Source organism: Sorex araneus, chromosome X (genome assembly GCF_027595985.1).
Source record: "Sorex araneus isolate mSorAra2 chromosome X, mSorAra2.pri, whole genome shotgun sequence".
Lineage (NCBI taxonomy): Eukaryota > Metazoa > Chordata > Mammalia > Eulipotyphla > Soricidae > Sorex > Sorex araneus.
The window spans coordinates 87,787,102-87,809,903 of NC_073313.1; the positions used below are offsets into that span (position 1 = coordinate 87,787,102).

Consider the following 22,802-nt stretch of genomic DNA (forward strand, 5'->3'; position numbering starts at 1 on the left):
ACATGCCAGCTTTTCTTTTTTGGCTGAACTCTTTGAGTGTTTTATAAATTTGGATATTAGCCCTGGATCTGATGTGTGGTGAGCAAATGGTTTGTCCCATTTAGAAGGGTGTCTTGTTGTTTTAGCTGAGTTTTTTGTGCCATGGAAAGCCTGTTGAGTTGCATGAAGTCAAATATCTTTATCTTTGATTTTGTGGTTTTGTTGTCTTTGCCACTGGAGTCAAATTACTAACCGCTAGAGTTATGGCTATGCTTTCCTCACTGCTGTGGGTATTTTCTGATCTAATCTCAGCACCTTTACTGAACTTTGAGTGAAATACTGTGAAATTGGGTGAAATTGATCCAGTTTCATCTTTATGCTTGTGGATCTCCAGTTTTCCTAGAACCTGTAATTGAAGAATCTTTCCTTGTCCCATTTCAGCAGAAGATCTATCTCTGTTTCAGTTCTCTTCCATTAGTCTGGTAAATTGTCATTATCACAGTACCTGTCCATGTTCTCTACTATAGGTTTGTACATAAGATATAAGATAAGTTTATGTAAGATACCTCCCATTTTCTTTCTCCTCGGAACTCCTTTGACTGTTCTGGAATATTTCAAACTTCCATTCAAATTTAAGCAAACTTTATTCTCCCCCCACTTTTTTTATTGATTCACCATGAGGTACAGTAACAAAGCTTTCATGTTTGAGTTTTGATCATATAATCATCAAACACCCATCCCTTCACCAGTGCACGTTTTCTAGCGCCAAAATCCCCAGTATCCCCTCCCCCCACCCATTCCACACCTTCCTCTGCCTGTGTGGCAGACAATTTGCACAATACTCTCTCTCTACTTTGGTTACCTTTGATATTTTGAGACCAGTCCCCCCACCAACTCATACCTGCCGAAAAGACAATGCTAGACAGTTTGTTTTGTATTGGTTGTCATGGATAAAATGTAATGTTGCGTGGCTGCAAGGGTGGCCACACTCTCTAGGAATTCTAAAGTTTTAATAATTAGGGTCTGGAGAGATCACTGTAGCAAGTTGCTCTGGTCTGAGATTCTTGTGTGTGGGAGATTAAGTAGATGGTAGCCGCATGTGGACATCATCTCAGAGTTCCATTGGGGCAGGGGAAGGAGAAGAGCCCACTCCTCACCGTTCTGTGTTCTGTGAGGTCTGGCATTTGCCACCACTGCCACCCTGTACCTAGAGCTTTCACTCAGTTCTAGAAGATGGCGGCTGCCGAGATTCCTCGGGGGCAGGCAGAGGTACGGCACCTGATCCCATCTGGAGTGGCCCGGCAAAAGTGGCCTATTGCAAAGTCCAGAGCCATCTCTGCAGCAAGATGCTCGGGTCTGAGATTCGTGTGTGTGCCAGGAACCTTTATTCTAATTCCACGGTTATTAATATTGGAATTTTGAGGGAATTGTAAGGAATCTGTATAATGCTTTGGATAATATTGCTATCTCAACAGTGTTAATTCTTCCAACCAATGTGCATGGAATTCTTTTCAATATTCTGGTTTTCCCTTATACTTCATTCAATAATGCCTCAGAATTTTCCACTTGTAAATCTTTCCCATTCATTGTGGAGTCAATTCCTAGGTATTGATGTTTTGGGACATAGTCACTGACAGAGTTGCCTTTTGATTTATTTCTCTCGTAGTTTTTTTTTTTTTGCACAGACACAGACAACTGATTTTTATATAGTGATTTTAGAGCCTGCTAACTTTTCTTCTGAGGTTGTAGTTCTTCTAAGCGTTTCTCAATGTAGCCTTTAGTGTCCCTTAACACTTTGGTTTTCCTCCATTCATACAATGACTATTACGCATACACTCCTGCCAGATTAATCCTTGCTTCTTATTCAGCCTTCACTAGTACTTTGTGAGAGCCAGATTCATTATTCTGCACCTAGACTGCAGTGAATTTCCTGTAAAGGCAGTTCCTATAGAGGAAGCAACATCCATGTTTCTGGGGTCTCAGGTGTGTTTTTTTTTGACAAGAACATTTTTCTCTTTACTGCAAGTTTTAAAGTAAGAACAAATATGTTTGCTCATCATCATCATCATCATCATAAACCTGTTGATCATCAAATTTCTCGAGCGGTCTCAGTAACATCTCCATTTGTCCTAGCCCTGAGATTTTAGAAGCCTCTCTTTACATGTCCTTTCCAATGGTGCTGTATTGGAGGCTCTTTCAGGGTTAGGGGAATGAGATCCATTATTGTTACTGGTTTTGGCATATGAATATGCTATGGGGAGTTTGCGAGGCTCTCCCATGTAGGCAGGAAACTCTCAGTAGCTTGCCAGGCTCTCCCAGAGGAAGAATTAGGCTAAAAGATGTCCAGGAGCTTGGTGTTATAGTCTCTGGATGTTGGCCACTGGTGGGATTACACGGCGTCGGGAGCAGTCCCTGGGTGTGACTGCCTAGCTACTGGAAAATGGGGAATCTGGGTGAAAGAGGCCCAGTCCCGATTTGAGCAGGCTTGGAGGTCTCAGCCCTGGGTCCCACACACCTGGATTCCTCTGCCAGTTCCTTCATGCTTGAGGCTAGTCCGAACGTGTGGAGAGGGGCCTTGAGCATAGCTGTGGCTAGGCTTTGGAAGTCTTCGGCCATGGGAGCTCTGCTCGGGGTGGGGAGGGAAGCTGGAGTCCACCCCCTCTGAGGGGCCTCAGGGAAGACAGCCAGGTGCAGGGCAAGAGACTCTCTGGGTTGATCTCTTCCGGGAGCTTGGTGTTATAGTCTCTGGATGTTGGCCATTGGTGGGATTACACGGCGCTGATATGTTTGCTACAATAAGTAAAAGTTTCCAAAGTCATACTTTTAAAAGTTGATCTTGTTCCCTTCCATCCGCCATTCCCCATCTTTTAAAAACTAATTTTAATATTTTTATTAAATCATTGTTATTTACAAAGTTATTCATAGTTGAGTTTTAGACATACAATATAAAACTGGGCACAGTGGTGCAGAAACCACAGATTAAGCAATTGGATGTTATCTTTCTTAGCATGAACTCTCATGGGAGCCTGTGCCATCTGTCTCCTGTTTCCTATGCATTTCTTACTCTCTTCTTTGTTCCTATTCCATAGTTCAGACCTTCTGCGATCATTCCAGAGTGTGCTTTCTTGCATGAGAAGTCCTGTTGGTTTACATTCATGAGTCTTCTGATTAATTTGTTTGTTTGGTCACACCCAGCAGTGCTCAGGACTTATTCCTGGTTCTGTGTGTTGGGATCACTTCTGGTGGGATTTGGGAAGTCATATAGGTGCCGGGGATTGATCGAACACAGGTCTGCCGCATGCAAGGTAAGTATGCTACACACTTTACTATGCTTCAGCTCCTCAGTATTTATTTATTCATTTTTCCTTTTTTATTGAATCACAGTGCGATACACTGTTATAGAGTTATTCATGATTGAGTTTCAGTCATACAATTTTTTAACACCATCCATTCACCAGTGTACATTTTCCATTACCCATGTCCCCAGTTTCCCTCCCACACCCTTTCATCCTGAGTCTATGGCAGATACTTTTCTTCTCTCTGTCTTTGTCTCTGTCTCTGTCTCTGTCTTTCTATCTCCCTTTATTCTCTTAGCCACTGTGGTTTGCAATACTATTACTGGAAGGTATTGATGTATGTCACTTTGCTTCCTTTTAGCACTCAATTCTGATGATCATTTCCAACTACAATGTCATAGTGGTCCCTTCTCTGTCCTAATTGCACACTCTACCGAACATCACTGCCCTGCCCTGCAAGCTTTGGACCAAGCCTTGGACCAATACTCCCAGCCCTTGTTTCTAATGTCTTTGGGTATTATTCTCACATTATGTTATTTTATATCCCACAAACGAGTGTGATCATTCCATCTCTGTCCCCCTACCTCTATTGGGCACTTAAGTTGTCCTCAGCATTCATTCTTTAAATTTTTTTTAATTGAATCATTGCAAATTACAAAATAATAATTGAATTTTAGCCATTCAATGTTCCAACACCAACCCTTCGGGAGTGTTCACTTTCCTCCACCAATGTCCTAAGTTTTTATGGCAGGTACATTTTACTTTCTCTTTTGCTTTTTATCTACATTTGGGGCACTATGGTTTACAATAAGATTACTGATGGTTGCTGGAGTGATAGCACAGTGGGTAGGGCATCTGCCTTGCATGCATCTGACCCAGGTTCGATTCCCAGCATCCCATATGGTCCCCCGAGCACCGCTAGGGGTAGTTCCTGAGTGCATGAGCCAGGAGTAACTCCTGTGCATCGCTGGGTGTGACCAAAAAGCAAAAAAAATATATATTACTGATGGGATATCATACAAAACAATTTATCTCATTTCAGTACTCCGTCCTCCTCCAGAGTATCCACTGCCCTCTATCATTGTCATATTGGTCCCTTCCCTGACTTGTACCCACTCCCCACCCAGTGCCAAGTTTTATACTAAGGACCAGTTCTCCTGCTTTTCCTTTGAATTGCCTTTGGGCATTAATAATTCCCATACTGTTTATATTTCACATGTGAGTGAGATCATTCTGTGTCTGTTCCTATTCCTCTCACTCATTTTACTCAACAAGATGCTCTGCAGATCTATCCACGTATCAGCAAATTGCATGATTTCATCTTTTTGTATGACAGCGTAGTATTCTACTGTGTATATGATATGTACCATAGTTTTCCATTGTTATCTGTTCTTGGGCACTTGGGTTATTTCCACATTTTTTCTATTGTGACTAGTGCTGTAATGAACATTGGAGTGCAGATGTTTTTTCTGCATTGTGTTTTTGGGTATTGTGGGTACATTCTGAGGAGTAGAATTGCTGGGTCATACAGAAGGTTAATTCCTAGTATTTTGAGGAATGCCCATATTGCTTTCCCAAATGGCTGGAACCATCTACATTCCCATCAACAGTGTATGAGGGTCGCTTTTTCCTCTCATCCACAACAACACTGGTTGTTATTGTTCTTTTTGATGAGTGCCAGTCTCTCTGGTATCACTGTATCACTGTTATCCAGTTGTTCATCAATTTGCTCGAGTGGGTGCCAGTAATGTCTCCATTCATCCCTGTTACATGCTAGTGTAGCCTGATGGCATATTGGGGGCTCTTTCAGGATCAGGGGAATGAGGACCAACGTTGGTACTGTTTTTGGCATATCAAGTATGCCACGGGTAGCTTGCCAGGCTCTGCCGTGTGGGTGGTGGGATACTCTCAGTAGTTTGCTGGGCTTGTCAAGAGGGACCGAGGCTTTTGGGGTGGCCTCTAATCACCTTTACAGGTGTTTCCAGTCTACCGGATGTAAGCTTTTGGTTGACTGGCATGTTCTAATGATCTTCACACTGACAAACACACACCTGCCTGCATCTCTGGGCAGCACCTAGGACATCTGCAGCCTCAGGTTGATCTCCTTGAGGTTGATGGAGTGTGCCCAGAGGTTGTTGAGCAGCTGGCAGAGCAGAACCTTATTGCCAAGGGTCTGTGCCAAGTCCCAGGTCACCTGGTGGTTGGCTGACAGCACACCACAGTGGAGGAGCCACTGCACACACTGCTGCTAAGGCTCTATGTCTAACAGCAATTTGACTCAGCCCGACCAGGGCAGGCGGCAACGCTGCGACCACCACCATGCCTTTTCTGTGCCCCACCGGTGCCATTCTGTCCGAATCTTGCAAAACAGTGGTGATGTCCATCAGGAATCACATGTAGAGTTCCAGCAGGGATCACATGTAGAGTTCCATGCCTGGCCACAATGTGATGAGCCACGCATTGTCTAAGGAGAGTTGGTGAGCCAGGTTAAGGAGAGCATGAGGGGTTCGGGCGGTGTTGGCCCTATCTTGCCTCCAATCAAATATGGTGTGATAATTACGAAAAATGAGTAGGGAGTGTCATATGATGTCATGCAGCTGCGAAAGTGGCCACGCAGTTTAGGAATATGTTCGCTCATACGTGAAGTTTAGTCTGAGCGTGTGGAATGCAGCCTAGAGCGTGGCCGCAGTTTGGTTGTGGAGGTCGGCTGCCAGGGCTGGGTCCCTTGGGGCGGGGAGGGCTCTCACCCACCCTCCTCTGGGGTGCCCCGGGTGAAAAGAAGCTGGCACGGAGTCTGGTGGCATGGTTATGGGGGTCTCATTTTATGCTTCCTTCTGGGAGAAGCAGCTGTGAGCTCTGGACGGTGGCTGATGAAGAGATTATCTGGCGCCAGCAGGCCAGCAGGAGGTGGCTTATGGCCATGACCCCTGGGCCACTGGAGACTGGGGGGAAGCAGGCAGAGGATCTCTGCTCCCAGGTCCCGTTGAGCCCAGAGTCCGAGGTCACAAAGTTCCACATTACCTGGTTTCCGTGGGACTTCACTCATGCATGAGTCTCTCTGGTATAAGGTGATATCTCATTGTTGTTTTGATTTGCATTTCCCTGGTGGTTAGTGATACAAAATATTTTTTATACTCTTTGACCTTTTAATATTTTCTTTGAGGAAGTTTCTGTTCATCTTTTGTACTCATTATTGGATAAGGCTAGACTTTTTTCTTATAAAGTTCTATCAATGCTTTATATTTCTTAAATATTAACTCTTTATTGTATGAGTGGCAGGCAAATAATTTCTCCCAGTCTATGGGTTTTCTTTGTACTCTGATCATCATTTCCTTTGAGGTGCAGAAGCATCTTAATTTAATGGAGTCTTATTTGTTTGTCTTTGCATCCACTTGCTTGGTCAGTGGTGTTTCATCCTTAAAGATACCTCTAGCTTCAATGACATGGTGAATTCTGCCACTGTTTTCCTCCATGTGCCTTATAGATTTAGATCTGATCTCAAGGTCATTAATGCATTTTGATTTGACTTTTGTGCATGACATTAGGAAGGGGTCTATGTTCAGTATTTTGTATGTGGCCAATCAGTTTTCCCATCACAACTTGTTGAAGAGGCTTTTCCATGCTCTACTTCATATATATATATATATATATATATATATATTTTGCTCCTTTATTGAAGATAAACTTGCCAAATATCTGAGGGTTTGCCTCTGAATTTTCAAATCTATTCCATTGATTTGAACATGTGTCTTTATTCCAATCCCAGATTTTTAAAATTACTATTGCTTTGTAGTAAAGTTTGAAGTTGTGGAAAGTGATGCTGACCATCTTATTTTTCCTGAGGATTGCTTTGGCTCTTTGGTTGGTGGATGTAATTGTCATGAATTTCAGAAGTGTTTTATTTATTTCTTTCAAAACTGTCATGGGTATCCTCATAGGGACTTCTTGACTCTGTGTAATGCTTTGGGCAGTATTGTCATTAGTATGATGATAATCTCCCCAAATCTTGACTACTCATCATTCTTTAACAACATTTCAGTTGACTCCTCTCTTCAGAGTGCAGAGTCAGTTTACCTGAAATATAAACTCAAGCTTCATACCTTAATAATAGATTAGCTTGAGATACTGGACTCAGGAGGGTTTTACATTTCTTTCTCAGGGAGCCTCACACTTTGCCTACTGGAAAGCCAGCTAGAGTTTATGTATTGTTCAAGGAAAAGTGTTTCTAAAGTTGCCTCTTCCTCAGCCACTTACATATTTTGTTTATGAGGAAAGGTCAGAGCTTCTGCCTCTGCTGAAGTTACCATTACAGACTGGTGTCTCACTTAGCAGTATTTAGGAATCACAAGATGCTGGGTTAGAACACCATGTCATTCACATGCCATGCACCCACAGAGACAGAGTGGATGTGTACTCTTCAAGTTAGATAATGAATGATTTCTATTAGATTGTGCTTCTTGCGAGGAATAAAAAGTTTGGGGAAAGGTGGTAAAGTGTTATGCAGGAAATCCTTTCAGTAACAGTACCATAAATACAGGCCAAAATACTTACCCAGGGGCTGGAGCAATAGCATAGAGGGTAGGGTGTTTGGCTTGCACGTGGCCGACCCGGGTTCGATTCCCAGCATCCCATATGGTCCCCCGAGTACCCCCAGGAGTAATTCCTGAGTGCAGAGTCAGGAGTAACCCCGTGAATCACCGTGTCTGACCTTAGAAGCAAAAGACAAAACAAAACAAAACCAAACCCCAAAAAGCACCTCTTATAGAGGCAGACTGGTGGTGAGGTGGTGTGGCAGGGACAGGCAAATGGTCAGGGGCTGGGAATTGGTGGAGGGAAGTGGACACTGCTGAAGTTATTGGTGTTAAAACATCATGTGCCTGAAGCCCAACTGTGAACAACTTTGTAATTTTATGGTTACTAAAATTAAAAAGAAAAATTAAGAAGTTTGAGGAAAAGAGATTTGAAGCAAGGTCTAACACTTGCTGCCTTTCAATGAGGTGACAGCCAGAGCTACAACCTCAATTTTGTCTGACAGCCACTGTGACATGTTGGGACCTGCACCAAGATAGCTAGAGTTCACACAGATGTCAATTTACTCAGGCCCAAAGAATTGTGTGATTGTTCGTCTTATGTTATGGGATGAATAAATCACGATTACTATCAGATAGTTCAGAAATTAGGGTGGGGAAAATTTGGTGAAGTGTTTGAAGTCATTCATATTATTGATATTTTAAAATAGTGTGGTTAAAATTCTCAAACCAGTAAAAAACAAGTCAAGTGTGGAATCAAGATCGTGGTGAATTTGCCAGGCAGTCCTGTCATCACCACTTTGATAAACATTGTGAAAAATAATAGGTCGTGAACAAGTGCCTTGGTTTTTGCACATGTAAACTAAACAGACTTAATACAATTGTATGAAGCATTAACAGGCTATGATATTGGATTTTACACTATGAAAATTTGAAGGCCTTGGCTTTCAATCAATATATAAGCATTATGCTCAGAGATGTGAAACCCCAAGATGCGCTGATTGATCATCAGCAGAGAAAGCTATGGCTCAGGCTGGGGTTTAGCTGAATTTTACCATCCTGGACAAAAATATAATGTCCTAAAGAATATCAGGTGTCTGATTGATTATAGCTTAACTATGTGGGGCTTAAGATGTATGTTGGCTACTTTGATCTTTCACAAAGGGCCGTTTTTCCAAGGACATGATAATAATGACCAGTGGGTGAGGACAGCCAAAGTTCTGGGCACAGCAAATTTTTATAACTGCATTGACAACTGAAACACTGAACTAGATCCATGTTTCAATAATATCTTAGGCAGACACTCCCATAAGCAACAGGAGCACTATGTTTATAGTGTAAACCAGCACCTCGTGAGACCAGAGACTAGATTTCCTACATATGCTCCTACCATCTGACATGGCTCACTTCCAGAGAGTCCAGAGAGCACCCCTAATGCTATATTTATTATCTTGAAGATGTAGGCTCAAGTAAGTTCATCTTGTAATCTAGGGGGCAGTATAGTTATCAGTGCAACTAATATGATGGTAGGGATTTATTTCAGTGACAAACTCTTTACCTCTTGAACTTCTGCAGGATTCTCAGTCCCATTGGTTGTTACTTCTACCCCCTTGGCACACCTGACCCAGCTGTAGCTGGTACGATAAACTAACTGCCCCTTCTGTATCCTTATGCCCAGGGAAGTAACATTATTAAGGGAAGTTTTTGGATTTATAGTAGTGCAGCCAGTTAAAAAATGTTACAGGCTAATTTTCCATTTATTTTTCTCCAAGATACCTTTAAAAATGAGCTTTCCATAACTCATGTGTATTCCATGAAGTAATTACATGTAGAATATTTCATGAATACATGCTTGCCATTGGGTATCATAGGACAGACATTAGAAGAATCCAACCCGATGTCCTCAGTCAGAACCATGCAGATGACCAACATTAGTAACCTACTAGCAAAGATAAAGTCACATTTATTTTATTGCTGGACATCCATTGAACAGGATGAGAGGTGGGCTCTATCACCTCAGAGGCCTCCTAAAACTCTGGATTGCTCAATGGGGGCTTGCTCTTAGAGATGTGGGAACATGCAGGACCTTGTTGATTCTCCATTACATGTTTTACTGCCTTTATTACTAATGAACTGTTCGTAGGGCTCTATGAAAAACAGGTGACCGTGATACTTGTATCCAATAGCTCCAAGATGGCTGACACAAGAGCCTTAGCTGCAGCTGGGCTGCCTCTTGTGCCTTGTGGACAGCCTGCTGCATCTTCAGGAATGTTTTTTATTGCTTGATGTGACTCTTGAACATCATTCTTGGTGTGTTCACAGTTTGAGGTGTTTGGGTCTTGAAAATGGGCAGGGCAGGATCAATTGGTTGATTGGGGGGGATTGCAGGAATGCGCCATGTCTTTGGGGAATCCTGAAGTCATTTTGCCTTTATTGTTGGTATTATCTCTTGGCATTTCTCTAAATTTTGGCTTTCAGGGTTGTCTTATCAGTGAAAGGTTTCTTAATTTTACATATTCATCCACATATATTCATGTAAAGTTGCATACCTCAGCCTGTGGCAATGTTTTTTCCCTGGTTTTCTTTTCTTTTCAGTCAGTACTGAACACTTTTGAAAAGACACAATTTAATTTTCTTGATCATTTCTTATTGGACACAAGTATTTCTATAAATGTTGGAGTTTCTTTTTCTTTGTAAATTTCTTGATCATCCTTGGGATTCAAATGTTTTGACAATCTGTGTTAATCAAAGCAGTTCTCCTCCTACATTTGTCTGAATCTAGCTCTTTTATCCTATTAAATACCATAAAGACACACATTGTGACTTAATTGCCCAGAAGAATTCTGTGTTCTTTCTAATTCACCCATTGAAATATGAATATGGCTTGTTGGTTAGGTATATTTTTGTAAAAGTTTTCATTATGTTCTTTTTTAGACTATTCTTAGCCAAAAGGCCGAGAAGCGATGTATGTTTTTTTTTAGAAACTTTACTTTGTTTTTGTTTGTTTGTTTCTTTTTTGGTTTTTGGGGTCATACCCAATGATGCTCAAGGATTAATTCTAGCTCTGCACTCAGGACTCATTAATGGTGGGTTCAGGGGACCATACAGGATGCCAAGGATATAACCTAGGTTGATTGCATGCAAGGCAAATGCCTTACCCGCTTTCCTATTATGTTCTTTTTACAGTTTTCTCTATGTATTTGGTCCTCTTTTTCTGAAGTTAATTAATGAACTCATTCTGTTTATTCAAACCAACTAAATTTTGCTGGTATTTATTATCACACTCTTAATATCATCAAGTCTTTGTCCTCCACTTCTTTTTTATTCTCTGTAATCATAAGTGTTAGCAGCATTGAGAGATAAACAACACAGCTTGTCCCAATATGCTGCCCTTTATATATATATACATATATATATATATTTAAGTTAACTGATTTAAATCCTATAATTTATAATTTGATTTTCAGTACCATATCTCATTTTGTCTGCTGGTACCTTCATGCGTGAGGCCTATCCGAACGTGTGGAGAGGGGCCTCGAGCATGGCTGTGGCTAGGTTCAGGTGGTCTTCGGCCACTGGGAGCTCTGCTCGGAGTGGGGAGGGAAGCTGGAGCCCATCTCCTTTGAGGGGCCCCGGGGAAGACAGCCAGGCGTGCGGGCAAGAGACTTTCTGCATCACTCTCTTCTGAGAGCTTGCTTTTAAGTCTCTCTCTGGATGTTGGCCGTTAATGGGATTACACACACCAGAGAGTCTCTTGCCCAGATGCCTGTCTGTCTTCCCCCGGTCCCCTCGGAGGGGATGGGCTCCAGCTTCCCTCCCCATCCCAAGCAGATCTCCAGGCGGCCGAAGACCACCGGGACCTTAGCCACAGCCATGCTTGAGGCCACTCTCCACACGTTCGGACAGGCCTCACGCATGAAGGTACCGGCAGAGGAACCAGGTGTGTGTAATTCCATCAATGGTCAACACCCAGAGACTTAAAAGCAAGCTCCCAGAACTGGTATCTTGTAGCCTACTTCTCCCTCTGGGAGAAACTGGCAAGCTTCTGAGAGTTTCCTGCCCCCATGGGACAGCCTTGCAAGCTTCCCATGGTGTATTCATATGCTAAAGCCAGTAACAAGCTGGATCCCATTCCCCTGACCCTGAAAGAACCCCCAGTGCGACATCGTTGGGAGGGCCGAGTCGAGATAGACTTCTAAGATCTCAGGGAAAGGACGAAATGAGAGGTTACTGAGCCCCTCGAGAAATCGATGAATAACAGGATGAATAACAGGATTTCGTGATTTGTGATCTCATTTCCATGGTGGAGTCCTCCACTAATCAGTCCCTCCGCTAATCTTATAGCTTTAGTCCAGGTCACAATCCTTCAACTCCCCTACTTCTCAGGCACCTCACGGCCCCTGCCCTACCATTGTCATTTTCAGTTATGTCTCCTAAGGCAAAAGGTTTGTTTTCATTTGTTTCTATTGACTTATTTCTCTGTACTACTAATGAGAGAGATCACTCTGTGGTTTTTCTTTACTCTCAGACTTATGTCCCTCAACATAATACCCTCCAATTCTTTCCTACTTGCAGCCACTAACAAACTTTTCTAATGTCTGCATACCATTCCATTGTGCATATATGCCACAATTTCTTTAATCATTCATCTGAAATTGAGTATCTGGGTTGGTCCTTTATGTTTCCTTTTGTACTCAGAGATGCAATGAACATGGTGTATAAGAATCTTTGTGAGTTTTTGTGACTTGGATTATTTTATGGAATGCATATTTTATGGAAGTCAATTCTTTCATCTATAAAAATCATCATCCTCTTCATCATAGAGGCAGAACCAAAAGCATTCTGAGAAAGAGTGAACAAGAGGTGTTTTTTTTCCGTATCCCCAATAACACCGTTTTTTCCCGGTTTCTTTGCATATGCTATTCTCACCGGTGTGAGACGATATTTCATCGCTTTTTAAGTTTGAATTTCAATAATAATAAGTGACAGAGAACTCTTTTTCATATGCCTACTGGCCCATTATGGCCACCTTAAGGAAATGTCTGTTCATTGCCTCTTCCGTTTGTGACGGAGCTAGGCATTTTTTCCTTGCTGAGCTCTATGATTTTTGTTGTTGGGGGGTGTACAGGGGGCATACCATGTAGTGTTCAGTGCTTACTCCTAGCCCTGCACTCAGGGAATCACTCCTGGAGGTGCTCAGGGGACTCTATGGGGTGCCGAGGATTGAATCCTGTTTGGTTGTATGCCAGGTAAGTTTCCTGCTCCTGGTACTATCTCTCTGGCCACTCTTTATTTTTTTTTATTAGTTTATTTTTAATTAGAGAGTCATCGTGAGGGTACAGTTACAGATCCATGCATCTTTGTGCTCATGCTTCCCCCATACAAAGTTCAATAACCCATCCTTTCACCAGTGCCCATTCTCCACCACCCTTAAACCCAACATCCCTCCCCTCCTCCCCAGACCCGTCTCCCCCCACCCCACCCTGCCACTATGGCAGGGAATTCCCTTTTGTTCTCTCTCTCTGATTAGGTGTTGTGGTTTGCAATAGAGGTGTTGAGTGGCCATTGTGTTCAGTCTCTAGTCTGTATTCCACCCGCCTCACCCTTCCCCCACATGACCTCCAACCACATTTTACTTGGTGGTCCCTTCCCTGAGTTACCCAGAATGAGAGACCAGCCTCCAAGCCATGGAAACATTCTCCTGGTACTTATTTCTACTATTCTTGGGCGTTAGTCTTATAGTCTATTATTCTATATTCCACAGATGAGTGCAATCTTTCTATGTCTGTCTCTCTCTTTCCGACTCATTTCACTTAGCATGATACTTTCCATGTTGATCCACTTATATGCAAACGTCATGACCTCATTTTTTCTAACAGCTGCATAGTATTCCATTGTATAGATGTACCAGAGTTTCTTCAACCAGTCATCTGTTCTAGGGCACTCGGGTTTTTTCCAGATTCTGGCTATTGTAAACAGTGCTGCGGTGAACATATAAGTGCATATGTCACTTCGACTATACTTTTTGGCTTTTCTGGGATATATTCCCAGCAGTGGTATTGCTGGGTCAAATGGGAGCTCAACCTCTAGTTTTTTGAGAATCGTCCATACTGTTTTCCAAAAGGGCTGAACTAGCCGGCATTCCCACCAGCAGTGTAGAAGGGTCCTTTTCTCCCCACATCCTCTCCAACAGCGGTTGCTTTTGTTCTTTTGGATGTGTGCTAGTCTCTGTGGTGTGAAGTGGTATCTCATGGTTGTTTTGATCTGCATCTCTCTGACGACTAGTGATGTAGAGCACTTTTTCATGTGCCTTTTTGGCCACTCTTTTTAAAGAGCTTGGAGAAAAGCCCTTTATGTGATGCATTGTGGAAATGGTTTCTCAGGTCCAGGAGAGTATCTTGTTATTTTATCCCGAGTTTCTTTTGCTATGTAAAGTCTGGTAACTTTATAGCATTTTTTTTGGGGGGGTCACACCTGGCAATGCACAGCGGTTCCTCCTAGTTCTGCACTCAGGAATTACTCTTGTGGTGCTCGGGGGACCATATGGGATGCTGGGAATCGAATGCCCTACCCGCTGTGCTATCGCTCCAGCCCCGAGTCTGTTAACTTTAATGTAGTCCTGCATGGTTTCATTGTTGCTGTTACTGTTTTTTGTTGTTGCTGTTGGTGTTGTTGTTGCCTTTGCCACTGGAGCTAAATCATTGAACCTTTGATGTCTATAAACCGCCAAGCGACGGTTAAGTTTTCCTGTGTTTTATTGATGGATTATGGTCTAATCTTAACGCCTTTCATAAACTTTTTGTGATCTTTTGTAAAAGGTGGGGGATATAGACAAGATTCATCTCTTGGCTTGTGGCTCAGTGTTCAAACACCAGTTGCTGAAGAGGCTTTATTTGCTCCACTTCATGTGGAGCAAACTCTTGAAATAGAGAAGCTCTGCATACAGCTGAGGTTCCATCTTTATTCCCTCAATTTTCTTCCAATTGGTGTGAGAGCCTTTCTTTAGTTCAGTACCCCACTGACTTCTTTACTATAGCCTTATAGTTTGAGTGTAAATAAAGGAATGAGACACCTCCAAACTTTTTCTTTGAATTCCTTTGGCTATTCAGGAAGACTTAGATTTCCATATAAAATTTAAATTTGTTCTAATTTTTTGAGAACTATCATTGATCTTTTGATGGAGCTTACATGGAATCTGTATAATGTTTCTGTGACAATGGTCAGATCAGTGGTATTAATTCTTCAAACCCACGCACATGACATAACTTTCCATTGTCTGGCTTGCTCTTTAATTTCATTCAATAGTACCTTATATTTTTATGTCTTTCCCATATCATATTAATAGTTGATTCTAAGTTGCTTGATGTTTTCTATCACAATGTGCAATGGAGTTGCCCTATGACTTTCTTCTCTTCTACTTCATTTGTTGCACAGAGAAATGTCACCGATTTTAGTGTTAACAAATTTAGAGACCATGAGTTTATTCCATGGATGGAATGTCGCTGTGTTTTTAATTGGAGTCTTGAGTTCCCATTGCACGTTGGCTTGGCAACCTTCACATAGTGGCCACCTAATTTACACGCCTGCCATATTCTCCTGTGCTTCTCATTCAAATTTCACTAGCATTTTGGGAAAGCCCACATTCTTTAATCTGCAGCTAGACTGTGACAAATTTTCTATAGGGAAAGGACCTCCTTGTTTCTGGGGACTCAGTATTTATCTTTGGACACATGATGACAAAACAACAGATTTGAGATCCAATTGGAAATTCTCATTCTTGCCTGGAACTGTCACGGGAATCTATAATATCCATACCAGTGTTCTTTGATTTTGGTTTCCTTTCACTTCACCCTTTATTTGTCCCCCACCTTCTAGAATTTAATATCTTCTTCAATCACCCAGCATGTGTATTCTTCACCCAGCATGTGTATTCTTCCCTTATAAGGCTTGTTGATTCAGACTCATGTCTTTGTGCTCCTCCTCAGCTCTTAAATTTGCAACTGCTTCCTTTGTCTCTGTTTAGCACAATAAATCCTCTTGAAATTCAAAGTTGAGGTTTGTCTATACCTTCCTAATAAGTGGTCCTGAATCAATATTTCAAGTGTTCTTTTCCAACTACTTCTTAGAGCACCTCATCCTGTGTCTTCTTGAAAAGCCAGAAAGAGAATTGGGAGTTTAACCATTGGTCAAGAAGAAGTGTTTCTAGAGATGTTCCAATGTAAGTTACTGTTTTAGTGCCTTTCTATGTACTACCTGTATCCTTATATTGCCTCTGCTATTATTCATCTTCATGATTTGGAAGAATAATATGCTAGTACAGTGGGAATTTTGAACTCATTGCTTATTTTGGGAGATGACACATTCAGGACTTTGTGCTACAGCACCCATATTCTAAGTAATATACACACTTCAGTATAGGTAAAAGTTTCAACATGGATTTAGCATTTTGCAAACTGGTCAAGATTTTTCCTGTGTGGCTTATGTGTCATGAGTGTTAAGTATAAAAGGACCTAAAGGAAACGGATTAGTGCAGGACCAGATGATAGGAAAAGCTCTGATAATTAGGTGACATCTGATGTGAGACATGTAAGAAGATGACAAAAATTATAGAAACAGTACATTGCAAGGGATCATTTCATCCGTTCTGACCACAAGTCTAATTCTTTCTATGAATTTCTAGAGTGGCAGGGTGGCCTAGGGTTTTGATTTATATGTAACCTTATTTTACTGAGAGTCTCTTGCCCGCACACCTGGCTGTCTTCCCCGGGCCCTCTCGGAGGGTTGTGGCTCCAGCTTCCCTCCCCACCCCGAGCAGAGCTCCAGGTGGCCGAAGACCACCGGAACCTAGCCAAAGCCATGCTCAAGGCCTCATGCATGAAGGTACCGGCAGAGGAACCCAGGTGTGTGTAATCCTATCAACAGCCAACATCCAGAGACTTAAAAGCAAGCTCCCAGAAGCACGTGGCCGCAAAGCAGCCGTGCGATATCTTATAACCTACTTTTCTCTCTGGGAGAAACTAGCAAGCTACTGAGAGCTTCCTGCCCACATGGGACAGCCTCGCAAGCTTCCCATGGTGTATCTATATGCCAAAGACAGTAACCAGCTGAATCTCATTCCCCTGACCGTGAAAGAGCCTCCAATGTGGCATCGTTGGGAAGGCCGAGAAGAGAGAGGCCTCTAAAATCTCAGGGATAGGACGAATGTAGAGGTTACTGAGACCGCTCGAGCAACTTGACGATCAACAGGATTTTGTGATCATGATGGTGATTTTACTGAGAGGAAAACGGAGACATAGAAAGCAGCAGTAATTTATAGTCAGTGTTAGTAAGGGCTGGGATATGAATCCACTGAACATACCCTGAGCTCATATAATTGTTTGTTTTTGTTGACTGGGATGGGGAACATCCATGCTCAGGACTTGCTCCTGATCACTCAGCAGACCATATGAGATGCCAGGGAACAAGATGGTTGTATGCAAGGCAAGTGCCTTAACCTGCAGTACTCTCTCTGGCCTGAGCTCCTGTGATTTGAAAGTATTTGTAGAGAATATTAGGTTAGAGGTAAATAATGCTTTTCCCCAGATTATCTGTGGACACAACTTGAAGTACAAGTGGGACAAAAGAGAACTGTGCCTATGATGCATGGCAGTCATGATGTGGAAGACTGGGCCACGTGTCACTGGTCTAATATGTATCACATATTAGAGAATCCCACCATGAGTTCTCCAAGCAAGGCCAGTCAAATGGTCATTGTTAGCCCTCGAGCAAAGAAACAGTCACATTTTGTGGAAGTAGAACACAAGTAATGCAAGGAGGAAGCAATCAAATTAAATCTGAATATACTATGAGAAATTTATCAAAATTAGGATATATTATGTCTTTATTTCCTTCTTTCTTTTTTGGGGACTGTGACGTTCAGGGTTACTCCTGGCTCTGCACACAGGAACCACTCCTGGTGGAGCTCAGGGGACCATATGGGATGCTGAGGATGGAACATGGGTCAGCTGCATACAAGGCAAACGCCCTACCAGCTGTACTCCAGCCCCTATATTATATCTTCTTTGGACATAAGGGACAGTCTCTATATTTCTATATATTTCTATAAATGTCTTATGTCATCTTGAGGAAAGATTTGCAATATATTTGCACCCTGGACCAGCATAGAAGTTTTATTGTAGAACTGGATTAAGTGATAGTGGCCTGCCAATCACTGTAGACTATCCAATAATGAAGCTGGGAAGCCGGGCCCTGCCTCATCACAAGGTATATAGAATTTTGAATTGTCCTGTGTGGTTTCCATTTAGGGCTGCTGTTAGTGATGCTGGACCGTGGAGAGGCATGTTGTTAACTCTTCAAAGTCTACATTTTACTGTTTTTATTCTCTATATGCTATCTGTGGGACCCTTTGGTGAGGAAGCTGATGACTGTTCTGTCCTCATCACTGTGTCCTATGGTTTTTATGATGACACAAGAGGACACTTAGCTGCAGCCAGGCTGTCTCTCTTGCCTTGTGGACTACTCTGCTGGGGTTTTCAGGCATCTTTCTTGGCTTCATGTTAGTTTCTAGCTCCTTTTCTTGACCTATTTCCATTTTGAGGTGTTTCAGTCCTGTAAGGGATGAGTAAATACAATTGACTGCATATGAGAGAGTCCAACACCACATATCTGAAGAGCCTGGAAGAAAATATGCCTTTCTTTTTCAGTGTTTTGATGTGGCTATTATTGCCAGGTCATTCTCTTAAATTTGGCTTTCAAGGTTCTCTCATCAGTAAAAGGTTTCTTAATTTCACACATTTATCCACATCTTTTCATGTAAAGTTGCATACCACAGCTTGTGGAAAAGTCTTTTCACTTTTCCATAAGCCTTCCATTTCAGTTAGCATGAGAATCTGTTGAAAGACACTTTAATTATCTCCATCATTTTTCAGTTCATTTTACATAAGCACTTCTGTAAATGCTGGAGTTGGTTTTTTCAAAAAATATAAATCTTGGGATTAAAAGTTTTGGCATAGTCTGGTAAATAAAACACTAATTCTTCATTTTGGTGGGTACTTGGTCATTTTTAAAATTTTGAATAAAGGTTTTTCTTTTAAATTTATTTATTTATTAATTAGTGAATCACCATGAGGGTACATAACAGATTTACACATGTTCATACTTGTGTTTCCCTCATACAATGTTGGAGCACCTCTCCCTCTACCAGTGTCCATTCTCCACCACCAGTGAACCCAGTATCCCTCCCACTTCCCAATCCTATCCCCCTCCCCCCGACCCCCACCTTTTGTTTTCTCTCTCTCCTTTTGGGTGTTGTGGTCCGCAATAGGGGTATTGAGTGGCCATCGTGCTCAATCTATAGTTTACTTTCAGCACGCATCTCTCCTCCCGAGCGGGTCCTCCAACCAGAGCTTACTTGATGTTCCCTTCTCTATCTGAATTGCCTTTTCCCCCCACCATGTGAGGCCAGCTTCCAAGCCATGGAGCCAACCTCCTGGTACTTATTTCTACTATTCTTGGGTGTTAGTCTCCTACTCTGTTATTTTATATTCCACAGATGAGCGCAATCTTTCTATGTCTGTCTCTTTCTTTCTGACTCATTTCACTTAGCATGATACTTTCCATGTTGATCCACTTATATGCAAAATTCATGACTTCATCTTTTCTAACAGCTGCATAGTATTCCATGGGTACTTGGTCTTTTCATATGGAATGCCATTAATAGTGAGTTGGAGATTTTATTGTCAGAAGAATTCTGTGCTTTCCCTAATTTCACTCATTGAAACATGGATCTGGTCTGTTGGATATAGAGTTTAGATCAAAGTCTTCACTGACAATTTGCTCTGTATGTTTGAGCCTGTTACTTAAAGTGAATTGCTGACCTCAATTTACCAACTCACCTGAACTATCTGGTAATTATCTTAAAGCTGTTTGAATATCATCAAGTGCTTGACTCTTATTTCATGGAGTAAACTGAGTTCTAGTGAATAAATGAGTTACAAAATAAGCAGTATTGAGAGGTTAAAAGCACTTCTCATCTCAGGATATAGCCCTTGAATTATGGCTTAGTTTTAGGTATATTTTTATAAGTATATATAAAACATATTTTATATATTCAATATACACTATATAGATTATAAAATGTATAAAATATAAAACATACTTAAATATACTTATATTTTATAATTTTAATATATAAGTATATCATATTTGGATGCATTATATAATATGTTTTATTTCTATATAGTATATAAATAACATATATTTTATTTACATAAATATACATAAATTTATATATTTAAATATATTATAACGGCAGAGCCTGGCAAGGTACCCATGGTGTATTCGATTTGCCAAAAACAGAAACAAAAAGTCTTGCAATGGAGACGTTACTGGTACCCGCTCAAGCAAATCGATGAACAATGGGACGACAGTGCTACAGTGCTATTATAACATAAAATATTGCTATATTTATTATATATTTTAGATATTAGTTATGTTATTATATAATTATTTGTATAATTACATATATTTATTATATATTCATTTTCTAAGTAAGCACTTTAATTTTTATGTAAGTACATTTTATGCATTTACACATATTTAATTTTAATATATTTATATAATGCATATAACATATTATTTTTATATATTTAATTTCCAGCTGGACTGAGCAATAGCACAGCAGGTAGGGCGTTTGCCTTGCACGCAACCAACCGGGGTTTGATTCCTCCATCCCTCTTGTAGAGCCTGGCAAGCTACCGAGAGTATCCCGCTTGCACAGCAGAGCCTGGCAAGCTACCCATGGTGAATCTGATATGCCAAAATCAGTAATAACAAGTCTCACAATGAAGACGTTACTGGTGCCCACTCAAGCAAATCGATGAACAATGGGAGGACAGTGCTACAGTGCAGTGCTAATTTCCAGCTAAGCACTTTAATTACTAGAGTTTATGTCACATGATTTAAATCGTGTTAATGTTTATGCTGTTGCTCTTCAGTTGGAGCTCATTTTCATTGTGGAGTTCAAGACTCACCATCAATGCCCTCATTATTTAAGTTCATCTCACAGCTCCTTCCCCATAACCAGTCCCAACCTCACTCTTATTACTCCCCTAGTCATTTTCAACTAAAGTTTTGCTTTCATTCAATATTGACTATTTCCTTGCTTTGTCTCTATCTGTACCACAGATGAAAGGGATCACCCACCCATTGTCTGTCCTTCTCCCTCTTTCTTGTCTCTGTCTCTCCATCTAACTCTTGGCCACCATCATGATTTCAACTTTTATTATGTCTGCATAGCATTCCATTTTGTATATTTGCCAGAACTCTAACTGTTCATCTTCTTATGGACATATGAGTGGTTTCCTTATGTTGGCTATTGTACTCAGCATTGCAATGAATAAAGGGATATACATATAATGTTTTGCTGATTTTTTTAAATTGGGAAATATGTGAATAAGTTGAATTTCTGGTTTCTATGGAAGTCTAATTACTTTTTTTCTAAGAAAAGTTCGTACTCTTTTCCATGAAGTCAGAACCAGAAAACATTCTTAGCAAGATTGATTGAGGAGGGCTTCTTTTAATCACGTCCCTGCCAACAAAGTTTCTAATTCTCTGAGGGTATGCCATATTTAATGGTGTGGAATTACATTGAAATGCTCTTTTGATTTGCATTTTCCTAATAATAATTCACAGTGGACACTTTCATAAGTGTACTAGTCAACCTAGAACTTTCTTTTAGCTCTGTTCAACTTCTCCTCCATTTTGTGGTGAATCTATTGCCTGTTAGCCCTTCAGTTTTACTCTTTTGATGCAGTGCCACCATAGTACACTACTGCTGTGTATACCTATTCCTTTCCTTCAATCTTCACTAGTTATTTCAGAAAGCCCTCATCATTCCTCTAATCCAGGCTGAAGCAAATATCCTGAAGAAAGTGTTCTCCTTCTTTCTGCTGATTCAGAATTTACACTTAGTCACAATGATACAGAAGCCTAAGTTCTGAAAGCCAATTGGATGTTCTCGTTCTTGCCTTGTATTCTGATGGGAGTTTACAGCATCCATCCCAGAATTCTGTTTTGTTGGTCTCCTTCCCCACCCTCTTTTTGTTTTTTGTTTTTGTTTTTGTCTTTTGCTTTTTGGGTCACACCTGATGATGCACAGGGGTTACTCCTTGCTCTGCACTCAGGAATTACTCCTGGTGGTGCTCATGGGACAATATGGGATGTTGGGAATCAAACCCTGGTCGGCCGGGTGCAAGGCAAAGGCCTTACCCGCTGTGCTAATGCTCCAGCCCCTCCCTCCCTCTTCTTTCCCACTGATTTTATTCAGTGTCTTCTGTAATTACCCAGAGCATGCATTATCTCTGAGAAGGCCTATTGATTCACATTCATGCCTTATGCTTCTCATTGTCTGCTAAACTTTCAACTGCCTCCTTTGTTTGCGTACTACACAAAAATCACATCTGAAATATAGACATGAGTCTGACAGATTGGCCTGAACTATTTAACAAGGCCCAGGAGCTCTCTGCCATTTTTCTCTCAGAGCATTTCACACCAGGCTTTCTAGATAGAAAAACAAACAAACAAACAAAAAAAGAGTCTTGAGACTTTAGGCATCCATCAAGTGGAAGAGTTTCTAGAGGTCTGTTCTACCTTTACCACCTCTGTGCCTCTGTGATGTGTGTCTGAGGAAAGGGTAGAGCATTGCTTTCTGCTGCAGCTACCATTATAGATTGGTGTTGCACTCAGCAGTACCCAAGGGACCACAAGCTGTTGTGTTTAGTTTCTATCTCCACTGCACAAACTTGGTTGGCACCCACAGTAACAGTGAAATATTCTTCTACAAATTAGATATTAAATGTTTGCTGTTCTTTTGCTTCTTACAGGAGACTTGAAAATTGATGGAAGAAGGTCTGAAACAAGGCCTAACTCTCAACCACCTCCCAGCAACACGATGGTAACATCTGTTAATATTAAGATTAACTTCGACGATGAGTATGAC

General features: G+C 41.3%; 1 pseudogene; it reads left to right on the forward strand.

The window, feature by feature from the left end:
• Positions 1 to 1,212: 1,212 nt before the first annotated feature.
• On the forward strand, positions 1,213 to 9,259 carry LOC101556965 (casein kinase II subunit alpha-like; annotated as a pseudogene).
• The last annotated feature ends 13,543 nt before the right edge of the window (positions 9,260 to 22,802 follow it).